Below are 15,486 nucleotides of genomic sequence, written 5' to 3' on the forward strand. Positions count from 1 at the left end.
CCGCCTCAAGGTTGTGCGTGTTGTGGCTTCACAAATGCTTTGCTGCATACCTCGGTTGTAACGAGTGGTTATTTCAGTCAAAGTTGCTCTTCTATCAGCTTGAATCAGTCGGCCCATTCTCCTCTGACCTCTAGCATCAACAAGGCATTTTCGCCCACAGGACTGCCGCATACTGGATGTTTTTCCCTTTTCACACCATTCTTTGTAAACCCTAGAAATGGTTGTGCGTGAAAATCCCAGTAACTGAGCAGATTGTGAAATACTCAGACCGGCCCGTCTGGCACCAACAACCATGCCACCCTCAAAATTGCTTAAATCACCTTTCTTTCCCATTCTGACATTCAGTTTGGAGTTCAGGAGATTGTCTTGACCAGGACCACACCCCTAAATGCATTGAAGCAACTGCTATGTGATTGGTTGATTAGATAATTGCATTAATGAGAAATTGAACAGGTGTTCCTAATAATCCTTTAGGTGAGTGTATATAGCAATTGTAAGACGCTTTGGATAAAAGCGTCAGCTAAATGAATGAATAAATGTGAACTGCACTACCTTTTTAGGCAAATTCTAATCCACCAAACAAACTCAGAGGCAGCTCTCAAACACCTAATTTCTCGCCTTAACTAAACCATCACCCTAGTTACAGCCCAGCTACCTGTCTGTAGGAATAACGCTCATGATATGCTGACAAAAAAGGTGGATGCATATCTGTGCAGGTAGCCTACAACACCTGTTCTGCTGAATTATGCATCCACCTCTTAAGCTCCTTATCAGAAACATCGCTGATCAAACGCAGTTATCACCTCAGACTGTTTGCTGAATCTCAAGGAATGCTGCATCTACTAAGTGTAATAACTTATTGATGACTCTAAACGTCCTTCAATATGTACTTAGAATCAATCATCCCCACTGATGAACCCCACAAAGAGTATAACATTATCCTTTTTGAACAGTACACTGGTAGGTGCACGGCTCTCCTCAGGGAGCAGGCAGAACTCTGCAGTCGCTCCTCCCTCGGCTCTCTGTCTGTAAACCATTCGTGTCCCTCCGGTTCAGGTGCAGCCACTTAGAATAGTGTCTGACTAGCATCTAACTGAACAGTGACTGCATTACAGGACGTAGCCAAATCTAACATTGCCCGTTGGTAAAGTTTATTGTTAAAATAACGTTAACGTCAGCTGGGCCAGATACGTTTGGCTGAGCCTTTACAACTTCACACACGTCTTTTCTTCAAAGCATTATCACCCCGATGTCACGGGAGATAAGCTGTGTCGGTAGCAACCAAGCTACCGCAAAGCTAACCCGCTATAGCCAGAGGGAGACAGCCGGGGACCATGCTCCCCCCGGCATAGCAGGTTGATTGGCAGTAAGCGGTGACAACCCCTCTCCACAACAACTAGTAGCTGACACTAAGGTTAATTTAATACATTTTGGCTTCTCTCTTCTTGCTGACTTGTTTTTGACTGCTTAAAAGCTGCGGTTAGAACACACTAACTCCCGTTAACTTAGCATCATTAGCTTGGGGCTGCTCGTATCTGGTTAATTAGCGTAACAAGCTAAATTATCAAGCTACATGCTGGCAGCAATACATGTTAAATATTGTTAACACATAAATAAAATACAGGAATTTCACTCAACAACTGGAGCAAGGACTTCCTGGAGGTTCTCTCTCCAATAAACCGCAGTCTACCATTATTCATGCATGTAGAAATATCCAAACAGCTCCAACAGGTTGAGCCTCAGAGCTCTTTGTATTGTAGATGAGTGAGGCTAACAGACGGCAGTCACTCGGCTAGGAGTGACGGCGGCTAGAGACACCTGTCAATCAAAGCAGCCACGCCCCTAATAATGCAGAATTTTAAGGCTTAATATCATTTAAACAAGTGAATTATAAAAAAATCCCCCCCCCTTACAGTTGTCACGAAGGGCAAAATTAGCAATATACACTAAAACCATTTTTTGTACCAGGCATGTTTTATTCTGCTGTATAGTTGGGCATTTTAACATGGGGATTGACTCCCTTTTGTAGCCAGCCTCAAGTGGCCACTTGATGAACTGCAGTTTAAGTTACTTCCTGACTGGTGTCGGAAGTGAGAGCCGGAGGTTGCCACGTGGTTGCTACCAGAGGACTAATAACGTAATGCACGGCAGAGTACAGGGCAGGTAGACTTCTCATTAAATGATGACGTTAGTCTTGTAATATTCTGCCTTTTCTCTGGACATGTCAGGATGATATGTGGACACATGATATGTGGGAGAGATTCTGAATGTGCAGAAAGTTTTAAACATGTGCAAAAAAAGCTGCTGAAACACAGGAGCTATTAAAGTCCAGGAGTTTATAACTAAATTTTAATTTTATAATTTTAATTATAATTGAGGTGACTAAATCATGACTCAGTAGGGATGATATTACATGAGAAAAGTTGATCTACAAGAGAAACAGATCTGAAAGCAACACAGAATGACTGAGAGCTGCACTGCATTATATTCTAGGCTATAGAGTTTGAATTGTCACCTGCCACCTGAATTTTGTGTTTTTCTTTATATAAATCACCATAAACTGGTGCAGCAAAAAATCATCAGAATGCAGGAAATAAAGCGCTTAATGGTCAAGATTTTCATATAATTCTGAATTTAAGATTTTTTTTAAAAATAGTGTTCTCTTTATGTTTTTTCTCGTCCCGTCTCGATCTCGTGAACCCAATCTTGAATCTCATGTCGTCCCGTGGCTTAAATGTCTCGTCACACCCCTAGTTATAACGGTTAATTTGCTGTCCATGTAGAGTGAACTAGATGACTGCATGTTGTTTATATGTTATGGTAATGCTAATCCAACACATCTTTGTAGTAGCATTCACGTTGATTCCACATTCTGACTTAAGAGCACATGATCACAAGAATGACTTCACAACTCGGGAAATGGGACCATCCAAGGAGCACGAGTGCACTGTGAGCCACAGGTTGCAATTCGCAACCCTCACCACTAGATGGCACTAAAACTTACACACTCCCAGAGGAAAAATCTTTTGCTCAGAATGGTCTTTTCTTTAACTCCTGAGAAAACACTAAGATCTCCATAGTATTTCTTTTTGAGATCACTCCAATCTGAATTGTTGCTCGTAAAGCCCCTTATGAGAAAAGGATGAGATGAAGAGAGATTGAGGTTTTGAGACATGGGTAACACAAATGGATACTGAATTGAGATTATAATAGGAGATTGGAAGTCACAGATGAGATCTCCTCATTGTATCTTTTTGAGATCACTCCAATCTGAATTGTTGCTCCTAAAACCCCTTAGGAGAATAGGATGAGATGAAGAGAGATTGAGGTTTTGAGACATGGGTAAGACAAATGGAACAGATGAGATCTCATCATTGTATCTTTTTGAGTTCATTAATGTCTTGCTTATTGCTCCTAAAAAGCAGTTGGGAGCTCTGGGGAGATGTTTGGATCACATTACTGTGCTTGGAGCACCGTGCTGGAAGCCCTGAGCTGGATTTGAACCCTGCTCATGTTGTTCAAAGGGCAACAACACTGCCTACGCCATCCAGCTAAAATTAATAATGAATAGAGTTGAGCCGGATACTCTCCTTACACTTTTGCTAAAAATCATCATTGGGTAGCTGACTGTGTCTGCATTCTGTGATAGGCTAGTCACAGCGCCCCTCCCCTACACACAAACAGATTTATTGTGTTGCTGTGTCCCGCTCTGCTCACTCATACACACAACACTCAGAAGAGAATAGCTCTCTCTCTGTCTGTCCCTCAGTCACTCAGGTTTGCGGGTCTTTTCTGTTAACGTTTAGGGTTTCTTCAGCTTCAGGTTTGTTTTTTACTTCGGTTTGTAGTACTACTTACTTATTAACCTGTAGAGTTCTGGTATGTTCTGAATGCTACTGTCCCAGATTTTTTTTTCTTTTTTAAACCGTCAGCTGGCGCTAACCAGTTTTTTTTACTTCACGCACGAGTGTCTGACACTTTCTTGCTGTATTTTATAAAGAAATAAAGGTAGTTGTGGTATAAATAAATAATATTACAAATTAACCCCCCCCGTCTCTCTCTTACTCACTCACTCACACACACACACATACCTGGGGCCTGTACGAGGCCAACAAACCCAGGATATGTTTTCGTTATCTGGCTTCACTAACCCTAACAATCGCGATCGGGATAAGCGGTACCACGAAGCTGGTTATCAACTCGGTAAATCAACCCAGGGTTTCCCAATCCAGCAGGGAGCGCGTTCACATAAAAGAGGCGGTGTTAGCCGCAGATGACCAATCACAGACATGAACAAGTCCACTGTCAGCAGAGCGTCATATTTTACGAACGAGGATTAAATATTAACACTTCAGAAATACGACGGTAGCACGCCTACATCTGACACATGCAGGGAGACAGAAAGTCGCTGACAGTGTGAATGTCTAAATGAACAAGCGTAGTCTATAATAATGCGTTGATAAAAAGTGTTCTCATGAGCTGTTGAAAATATCAGCCTTATTCTTTCAGCTCGGCTGTGTGTCGGCGTTTCCACATTAAAAGACTCGGGCTGTTCTCCCTCACTTTAAAAAAAACTTGAGATTAATTTATTTAACACACTCAAAAGTGTTCCAAACATTGTTCTAAATTAACTTCATAAAGCAATGAAACGAAAACTCCATTCATGCCATAAAATATGCTCAAATAATGTTTGAATGACTGAATCTCAACATTTAGGCTGCTGAAAACTCACCGTCCCACCTTTTGCACCCACATCGCAAAAGGTGGGACAGAACATGACTACAGTCTCTATAGCAGGCCTTAGAAAGCTATACTAACCTAAATAGATAGCCTACGTTCATATTAAAATTCAGTATTTCAATATCCCTACCAAACTGCTCATAATATTCAGCCTCATAAGAAAAATAAAACCCATTTATTTTAACGGCTGCGTTAGGGTGTGTGAAACGGACTGGGAGCAAATAAAAAATATTAAACACATTTAAAGGCAGTAAGTAGGCTTATCCTGCTGTACTGTAAAAACCTGTAGCCTAGCCTAAGGCTTTTACTCGGTCTCTGTAGGATCGCCATACTCAAGAGTTTCTCCACATCACCGCTGCAAACATAAAGCAGCCTATTGGCTAAAACAATTTGTGGGATTTCCTACAGATGGTGATGTCATTTTCCAAGAGAGCTGATTGGTCAGTAGGCCGCATTTTCACAGAGTTAATCTCTTTTCTGGAACATATCCTGCTCTGGAGCGGGTTAGCCTTCAGCATAAGTTACCATGGAGATCTACCCCGGTAAGAAGTGAACCACTGGTGGTACTGAAAACCCAGGGTTAACCCCGAAGTTACCTGGATAAGCTCAAATCTGTGACTACCTTAACAAATTGGAAAACATGACATTTGAAAGTGCATTATTTTCAATGTCAAAATGTATTTTATTTTTCTCAGTAACTTGTAACAGATAATTAGCAATAAATACAATAAGGATTTGAAATTAAGGGGAGTAAAAGTACAAACCCCCATAAAAAGAAAATACTAAACCTCAACATTTGACGTAAGTAAAGTACTTGAGTAAAATAACCCCTAAGTGGGGTCACTAAGACAAAACTGAGAAATATCTTGGAGCTTTTTTTCTGATCCACATTCTGGAGACTGAAGAGATCTCATCTTTTGATCAGAGTAAGACAGAGATGAGTTTTTGCTCCTGAGGCCAATGAGAAAACTGAGACATTTTTGAGAAGAATCACGAGATCCCAGGAGTCATAGCTGAGTTTTCTTTGAGCTCTTTCTCAATCAATTTTTTCTAGAAGGGGGAAGGTAAAGACAGGTCTGCTGGCTCAGTCCTGCCTCCAATCGAGCAAAGAGAGTCGTTGCAGCCAACATACTCCTAGGGCACTTTCACTACACTTGGATGATCTAAGCTTGTCAGCTCATAGACATGTGAAATGCCTTCACATAGTAAGCAAGTCTCTGTTTCTACAGAGGCCTGCCACATGCCCTCACTAACACACAAACTGCTGCTGTGAGCATCTCCCAGCATCTCTCAGCCACAACACCGCTGAGCTGAAGATCTAAATTTTAAGTGTCTTTCAAATGGCATACTTTAACAAATTAACACAATGTATTAGCTGCTTTACAGTGATGAAGGTCTAGTCTTCTAGAGAAGACTAGATTCCTGGGTTTTGCTTCAACTTTGCTATTCATTACAAATGAGACAATCTCTAAGATAGGTATTTATCTGGGAGAGTCATTGATTTACTTGTTTCAGCAATTTCAAGAAAGTGTTTAATAGGTTTCTCTATTTGGCCTGTCAACAATCAGAACAAAAAGAAGATAAAAGGAGCTGAAAAAAGAAAATAAAACATTTGTTCGCTAATGAGAAACACCTCATAGTCTATTTTCTGAATGGACTGTCTCATACTCATACATTTCAATTGTATGCAGTTAGTGTTCTCAAAAAAACTGCCTTGAGTTTGTCTTGCCACTGGCATTTTACAGCTTAGACCAACTCAACATCATTATTGCACCGATTATTCATTTGGACATTCAAAGTCAGTGTTTATTTTGCACATTGACCTACAAATAAGACATCACCTAACATTATTATGTTCTGATGTGTGGTGCAATGAATAGATACCATTAAACTGAATATTATCCTATAAGAAACTGTGATCACTAAAGTGAATAGGCTGTGCTGAGAATGTCTAATGCTTGTGTTTAATGCTGTTTATAGTAGACTATAATATTGCCTTAAGAATATCCAGGACTTCGGATTCCCACAGCTCCAGGGGAAGATTCCGCCCTCGGCGTTCGCAGGATCTAGTCTCTTCCAGATACCCCCCTCTGACCCACTCAAGATTCAGACGTTCGAACGACAGGCAAAGCCACGGGACCCGAATCCACCCCACCAAGGCTTTGACCATCCCCTATCTTCAACCATTCGAGTGGACAGTTGCTCGCCTGAAGCACACACTAGGTCAGCAAAACAGCCCATTCCACCACTCCGACAATAAAGCTCTTCACTGATTAGCAGTAAAACACTACTGTCCTTCTCCAAGCTTCCGGAGCACTTCCTGTTTTCCAGCGACAATGCTGATGACGTAGTGGCCAAAGAAGCTCAGCCTTCCACATCATGAATGAATTTGGCGGAATAGAATCAAACATGCTAACATGCGCCGCTGCATTGTCGCGCTCTGGGCGTCGTGTCGCTGTGTGCTGATAGAGCCACACAGATGCAGTTCAGGCAGCTAGCTCCTGTCCTCCTTCCCTCTGTCTTTGCGTGATTCACTGCAGGTAACAAATCTGCAGATTGAAGCTACATGGCAATTGAAGCTTAACAATTAGACTACAGACAGCTTTCATTTAGCTCGTTGTACATCTATCTTTGCCAAGCTAGTGTTAGCGGGGTGTTCTTTTAATAACATAGAAGATGAGAGACGTGGACAGAGCGGATCAAGTAACTCCTTCTACATGTTATGCTCGTTTAACAGATGTATTGACAAAGTTGTCTTTTACTCTTGAGGTTTTTTTGCACATACTACGTGGCGAGGGTGGCTGTCGTCAACTCGAGTAGCTTGGAGTTACCTTCACTTTAATGTGTCCACGACCTCTCTCTGCGCTTGCCACTGTTTGTCAGCCCGCTTGTGTGTGTTCATGTGCGGGAGGCGACACAGAGCAGCGGAGGCTGCAGCCTGATAATAAACAGTATGGTCTTCAGTGCTTCAGTGCCCATCTAGTATCTGATTAAACGTAAATTGCATATGCCTGCTCTGTTCTGAACAGGGATTCTTTACTGCTGCTCTCTGGAAAGCCCAGAGAGCTTTCCATTTAGGCACATGGAAGGGCAGAGAGGTGTGCTCTACCTGCCTCATGCTTTCCACATAGGCATGTAGAACGGCAGAGAGCTGCTCTCCCTGCCTCATGGATTTCCACGGAGCCATAACGCCAAATGTAACTACAATGCCACAATATCAGTCTTTGGTGAATGTTGTCCTGACTGAACTTTAATGGTGTGGTCTTTGCTAGTGAATTTGACAATTGTTCAGAGAGAAGTTGTTTACTGTCCCCTGATCTCTGTACTCTTTTTTTTTTTTAATTACAGGGGGAAAAAATGTAAAGGAGCATTCTACTGTATTCCTGTGAAACAAACCATGCTTGTGTTATAGATAGTGGTTTCTCATGATGCCTTACAGCAGAGTCTTGCAGTCTGTGCTGCCACACATGCACACAAAGTGAAGGGAGTGTAAATACAAGTTTAAGCTGCTTAAATTGTCTGATCACTTTATGATACTATTGGAATCCAACAAAAACATTATGAGGATTTGATGAAGTGTCAATAGCATAATAGAAAGTCATATAAATAACTAGTTCTCTGAGCCAAGACACAACCTCACCACAAATTTACATATTTAATGTATTCAAAGTGGCAGTTAATGTGCATTATAAGACAAAAAACCTGTGTGGTGGCTGAACACCTAAAACTCCCTGTTTATGATTTTGACAGGAAGGGTCTTGGAGCTGCCTCAAGCTGAGGACATAACCTCATCACTCGGAGAACTAAGGTTACATATGTAACCCACTTCTGCAAGGACAGTTTTGAGTGCTGCCGTGCAGAAGAGAATGGTAAGTCCTATAAAACCTATTAGTGGACTCCTCTGTGCTTGAAGATTACTATAATGAGCAATCATTAGCACAGATAAAATCCTTGATAAATAGCTTGGTTGTTGACAATAATTATAGTAATTATAATATCAATAATCAATACAGCCCAGTGTCAAATATCCACTTAATCAATGTGTTCTGTTCTGTCTGTCAACAAATGTAAACGATATTAATGTCAAACTCAAAGGTAAAAAAGGAAAACAGTATTATATCCAGCAGGAACAAAAAGACTACCATCGGGGGACATAAAATCACAATGTGACATTGCATATATGGTGCTACAGGGACGCCTCAATGCTGATGCGGAAGAGCTGAAAATAACATTTCCTGTCTCTCTGACAAAGTGTCACCCATACAGGTTTTAAGCATAAATCATCTTATTCTGTATATAATGCTGTAAGGGTGAATGACTCTTCTTACCAGATGGACTGTAATGTCAGCTATATCTTACCAATTCCCCACAGCTCACCTGGGACAAACCTCCTCTATCAATATTAGAAAGTGTCCACTTCCTGCTAAAAACAGACTTCCTGTTAGTTTTGGCATCCATGCCAGTACTTTTGTTGGATGGGTGTGACTACTTCGGAAAAGGGTATCAGGGTTATCCTATGGTGATGTGATTCAGCATTTTCATTGCCATTACAGTGAGGTCAGGAGGGTTGTATAAGTAGGCTTCAAAGTGAAAACTAGATATGAGACTTGTTTTTAAGTAGGAGGTTGGTGATATGGCAAGAACAGCAGCAAAGTGTTTTCTCCGAGTTTTACACAAGCACTTATTTCTGGATCTCCTTAGCACTATACCATAGCTGTGGGTGTAGCATTCACAATGTTGGTGAAATTCAATTCATTAATTACCGCCTGTGACAACTACAGGCTAGGAAAGAAACTGTAGTCGGGGAACTTCTGCAATGGATGCAGTAACTAGAGATAAAATACAAAGCCAGAAAGACTAGTTCCAAATCAGACAGCATCTACATATGTCTCCTATCTCATGGTAAGACATGTACAGAAAAGAGAAATGTCTGTACCTTAGTTTATTTCACAGTATAGCCTCTGTGCCAAAATGTGTCCAATAAACAATACACCTCACCTCTTACGGCCCCCACAAACCCTCTAATTCCTCCCCTTCATCCCCAGCAACTGGATCCTGGAAGCTGAATTTAAGAGGACAAGAAGAAAATCTAGGAGAATGGGGGCAAAGCAGAGAGCAACTGAATACATTAGATTCAAACATTAATCAGTGGCCCGAGACAATGCTTCTGCCACCACATTGTCCCGTCCCTTAATATGGTGAATGTCTAGGCTGTAGGACTGCAGGAAAAGGGCCCAACGAACCAGACTCTGGTTAGGACACTGCAAAGAAGTAAGAAAGATCAAAGGGTTATGATCTGTGAAGACCACCACAGGCACAGAACTGACATACACGTGAAAATGCTGCAAAGCCAAGACCAAAGCTAAGGTTTCCTTTTCAATAACTGAATTATTCAGCTGGTGCTTGTTGAACTTCCTTGAAAAGAAACAGACTGGCTCAGCCTGCAACAACACTGCACCTGCACCCACATAGCTAGCGTCTATGTCAAGTTTAAAAGCTTTTCCCCAATGAGGAGCAGCCAAAACTGGAGCATTACACATAAGAGCCTTCACACTCTCAAATGCCTTCTGACACTCTGAGGACCAAACATATTTAACATTTGCTTTCAACAGGTTTGTGAGAGGAGCAACAACTGTAGAAAAATTCCTACAAAAACAATGGTAATAACCCACAAGCCCCCAAAAACGCATGAGTGCCTTTTTAGTTGGAGGCATAGTCATCAATAGCCTGCACTTTTGCCTGCACTGGACACACTCACCCTTGTCCCTTGGGTATCACCAAACAGACATGTGCATTGCTTGATCAGGTCAGCTAACTGGCTACGCCGAGACTCCTCTAAATGGCTTAACAAACCATCCAGATTCCGCATAGACTCTGAGTTCTTAAGCTGACCATACATCACCGCTTCATCTGGGCCTAACAAATCCTCCTCCCCTTGACCTACCACAGCCTGATTGGACACCGATACAGACAAGCAAGCTGGATGCACATCAGAATTCTGTGGTTCAACTGATTGCTCTACACGAGAATAGTATGGTTTTAGAAAGTTGACATAACAGAGCTAAGTAGACGATCTACAACTGGGAGTAGCAATCACATAATTCTGGTCTGACACCTTTTTCACCACTGAGTATGGACCTGAAACTTTGACTGAAATGGAGAAGTAAAAATGGGCAACAGAGCAAGCACCTGATCTCCTGGAAGAAAAACACGATCCTCAACTCCGCGGTCATAACGTCTTTTCGTTTTGTCCTGTGCAGACGCCAAATTGTTTTTAGCCACTTCCTGGGCTTTATAAAGCCTATACAGAAAACCATTTACATAGTCAAGAAGGTTTTGTGGCTGCTGGACCTCTTTTCATTTAAAACCTGTGCAAATAAGTGTGATGAAAAATTGGAGCCCTGATCAGACTGAATGACCCTGGGGACACCAAAGATGTACCACAGACCTGGCTGTAATTGTGTGTAAAGGAAATGCAGCTGGGTACCTTGTGCTCTGTCACATCACTGTTAGCAGATAACTTGCACCCCCTTTAGATGGCGGCAATGGGCCCACACAATCAATGATCAGGTGTTCAAAAGGCATGTATGGCATGACTTTATATAAGCAGAAACCTCCCTCTTTAGTCTGGGCCAAAAGAAATACCTCAGGATGTGGTTATACGTCTCTCTGACGCCTAAATGGCCAGAAAATCTGCAACACCATACTATGAAACCTGGAAGGCAAAACAAGTTGGTTGTTCACCAACAAAATGCTCTCCTTGAGGCACCCATTTTCTCATCAATACATCATTCTGGAGAAAGTAACACTGTGCCTGACTTTTCACGTCACCATAAGGACGAGCCATCTCCAGCAGACCCTTAAGAGAACATTCAGCCCGCTGCTCCGTCACCATCTAACTGTGAGAAACAAACCAGGGAACATCAGGACATGTTACATCATGCTGCACAGAAATGTCATCATTTTCGTTGTAGGGGTGCAACAACTAATTTGTTGCCAACGAATTTAACAATTGATTTGTTCATGACGTCATCGGGCCGTAACAACACCGTCAACTTAACGGAGTAAAATGATGTGAACAGTAAAGTTACTAAAACAACACAACATCAGCGCTGCAGTAAAACCTTCACAACATAAAACCTCCAAAGTGTGGAAGCATTTCACTCTTCACTCAGCTAAAAAGGATGTTAACTGCAGAATCTGTGAAGCTGAGCTTTCCTGGAAACACCGGAGCATCTGAAGAGGAGGCATGTAATGTTGTTAATCTGTGGATAATGAAGACTCTTCTTGGTAAGCTAGTTAGCGAGCTAGCTTCACGTTAAAGCCATGTTACTTCACGTTACGAGCTATAACATTTTCTATACAGTTTCCCCTGGACAATTTGATTGATTGTTAATGGCGCTGAGAGTAGCACATAATTATGATACACAACGGACGCGTTCACATTCCAGATGTGCCCTGACTATCAGTCATAAACAATGTATCGCTCATGGCGGCATTCCCAGCTGGAGAACATGTTGCTGCTGTAAGTGCAAGATCAGACAACAACGGACAATTTCATACTTTATAAAGAAGAGAAAACAGTTCTCCTGTCTATGCGTGAGGCAGTGGGTAATCCCCCCTAAACTCCCTTAAAAATCACAGAGTTTTGTGAGTTGTTGAGTTAGGGGAAAATTTATAAATGTTGTGAAACGCTGTCTACTACAAAATCGTTATTATTAACCACCCTGTAAATTCGGAAAATGTAATGCATGACGTTATTCCTGTCTCTGTATATATTGTCAGTTTGTCCCGGTGTGTTGCAGTGACGTCCTTCACATGCAGTACTGGCGTGTAAACTGCTCTGTCACTAAACAGCAGATCAGCTGCTGAGATCAGGACTGGATTTCAGTGGAACTTTCTTTTGCTGCAACAGAAACGTTCATTAAAAGATGTATTTTTGAAAGCAGTATTTATTTTATTTTTTTTTTTATTTTATTTTATATAATTTGCACATGCCTAAAACAACCTCAAGTTTAATTTAAAAGCTAATAGCTAAATAAGACGCATTGTGTAATTTTGTGATTCATAATCCGAATAGTTGGTTATTCATTTCAATAATCGATAGATTAATCGACTATCAGAATAGTCGTTAGTTGCAGCCCTATCGGCGGAACTTGTCTTAGCTGACTCTGCCTGTTTCATTGCGCGTGTCACATCGCAAGCCCTAAACGCCTCTGGAAACTTAGTTTCACTGTCATCAGGCCCACTGCTCACCAGGGGAACTGGAACAACGATAGCTTGGGAGGCAACATCGGCCCACACCCGACTACCTGCTATATCATTACCCAAAATCATGGTAACACCAACCACTGGCAGAGCTAGACGCACTCCAATTGCCACCTCCCCCTGAAACAGATCACAAGACATCATTTTATGCAGAGGCACACGCAGAATATTCATGCCCATTCCGAGCACAGGTATATACAAACCCATGTTGGTCTTCTCTGAAAATGGTAAGGCTGATGCTAAAAGGAATGAATCAAAAGCACCAGTGTCACGCAGTATTTTTATCTGCACTTTCTCATCACTCCCTACTAAAGAAAAGCCATCTGAAATAAAAGGCAATTATGACTGCAGCTCTGGGCTAGACATGTGTGGTTTTAACTCACCACCCAAAGTCTCAGTCACCTGCTCAGAAACCCGCGCAACAAACATTGCTGGTTTCGGGTTACCATTAGCCCCGGCCTGCTTGGTTCTGGACCTGAAAGCATAACCGTCTCTTCTCCAATGGCCTCATTTATGACAATAATTACAAATTTTGTCCGGCACATACACACCGCGTTCGTTCTGCTCTCGCCCAAAATTTCTTACTGAATGACCAGATCACACACCTCCAGCACTGGGATTTTCAGTGTCCAAACCATGAACCCAGACATCCGCTACCTCCACCATGAGTCAAAACATGAGTCTTCACCTTCTGCTCACTAATATAAGTGGCAATGCGCTCTGGTACAGAGTTTTTAAACTGGTCCAAGATCATCAGATCCCGCAGAGCCTCATGAGAATCAACATCAGCCGCACCACACCAACGATCAAATTGAAATCACAAGCAAACTCCAAATGCAACCAATCACCTCTTTTCCAACCTCTAAACCGTTGTCGATACGCTTCAGGCACCAGTTCATACGCCTTAAGGACAGCAGATTTTACCACAGCATATTTCAACCCATCACTGTTACTCAAAGAGGAATAAGCCATCCTGGGCCCAACAGTGTAACATTAGTGTTTGAGTGGCATCAGACCACCCCCGTGCCTCAGCTAAATGCTCAAACATTAAGAAAGAAATTTCAGGATCTTTTTCATTAAACCTGGGAACAAGCCTTAAATCACTCAAATCAGACTGCCTGCTGCCGTCTGCCACAGAAGGATTATCAGTAAACAGAACATCAGCTGCAACTTTCCCACTTATTTCTTTCATATTAATGGATTTATTTTAGGTAACTAAGTCAGTGCAGCTCTCTGAACATATTTTCTGCATGCTCCCTCTGTGTATCCTGTACTTGAGATTTGTGAAGAATAAAAGGCTCATTTAACAAAAGAAAATGACAGCCAATCAGAGTATGTTGCATGGCTTTTGTACAGTAAAACCACATTTGCATTTAAGTGTAAGTAAATGGACGGGTCAGTCAACAACAAAACGTTAGACTCTTTCCAGCTTGCTCATGGCCTCAGGTATTGTTACACGATGATGTAATTCTGTAATGCACTGCGACTCCTGACGTCAAGTCTGCAGGCCCAGCTGACAGCCTGTCTTTCAATGTGGCTGACAGCCAAATGATGCCACTATGGTGATTGCCTCTGCTTCTGTCCCAGGCCATCTTGTTCCCAGCAAGAGGTGGCATAGAGGGCACAGCAGGCAGCCAGGCAAAGGGGCACTGGCAAGGTCCAAATGCCAGGTCATATCATATGTACTCAGACCCTGAGACAGGCATCCCAACACTCTGTGCAGCCAAGCATGTTTGTTTACTCACGCAGGTTATCCTATCAGTGTCAGGACTGCATGGATTTATGGATAGTCAGAACAAATCATAACACATTATAAGGCATGAATATCCCAAACAAAAGTATGACTAACTAGTGTACTCTTTAGCTCAGATGACTAATTCTTTCAGCTGTGACAATTTATTCATTCATTCATTCATTTATTAATCAGCTGGTTATGGGCATTTACTCTTTCAGTTTCGCCACAATCTCCATCAGCCAGTCATACTGCAATTACTTTAAATATTAGTATAATAATAATAAGTTTATTTACATAGCATAGCTTTCAAGAGCAGATGTTACAAAGTGCTTCACAACAGAAAAAAAAGCAAATAGAAGACAGAGGGACAGACATTAAATGCAAATCTGTTCTCCTCTCTGCAGCTGTCATTTAAGTGTGAAATCATTGCGACCTTCCTACACTCCATTCACCTCCAGTTAACATCCAGTCTCAGCAGTCATCAGAAGTCTACTCCTTATCATATCCAGATCTTCAGCCATCCTTTCAACATCACCACTAGTGTCTAGACTCGACCAAGGGGATGTCCTGTACTTCTCAAGGATTCACTACCCCTCAAAATACAATGACGTCACGATGGGGTATAATCGCCAAAGACTCTTCACATTTCTCATCTTTGTTGTGCAAATAAAATATTTGTTCACTCATAGTGAAGTCTGTCTTGATTAAACTCTTACCTGTGTGTATGAGCTAGTATCGAAAAC

General features: G+C 41.9%; 1 long non-coding RNA gene across 1 annotated transcript; it reads left to right on the forward strand.

Moving 5' to 3' along the window:
* Positions 1–6,795: 6,795 nt before the first annotated feature.
* On the forward strand, positions 6,796–15,431 carry LOC123970604. Its single transcript, XR_006825020.1, has 3 exons — positions 6,796–6,963; positions 8,491–8,609; positions 15,148–15,431. It is a non-coding gene; the product is annotated as an uncharacterized LOC123970604 (long non-coding RNA).
* The last annotated feature ends 55 nt before the right edge of the window (positions 15,432–15,486 follow it).

The sequence above is a fragment of the Micropterus dolomieu genome, linkage group LG05, assembly GCF_021292245.1.
Source record: "Micropterus dolomieu isolate WLL.071019.BEF.003 ecotype Adirondacks linkage group LG05, ASM2129224v1, whole genome shotgun sequence".
In the NCBI taxonomy this organism is placed as follows: Eukaryota; Metazoa; Chordata; class Actinopteri; order Centrarchiformes; family Centrarchidae; genus Micropterus; species Micropterus dolomieu.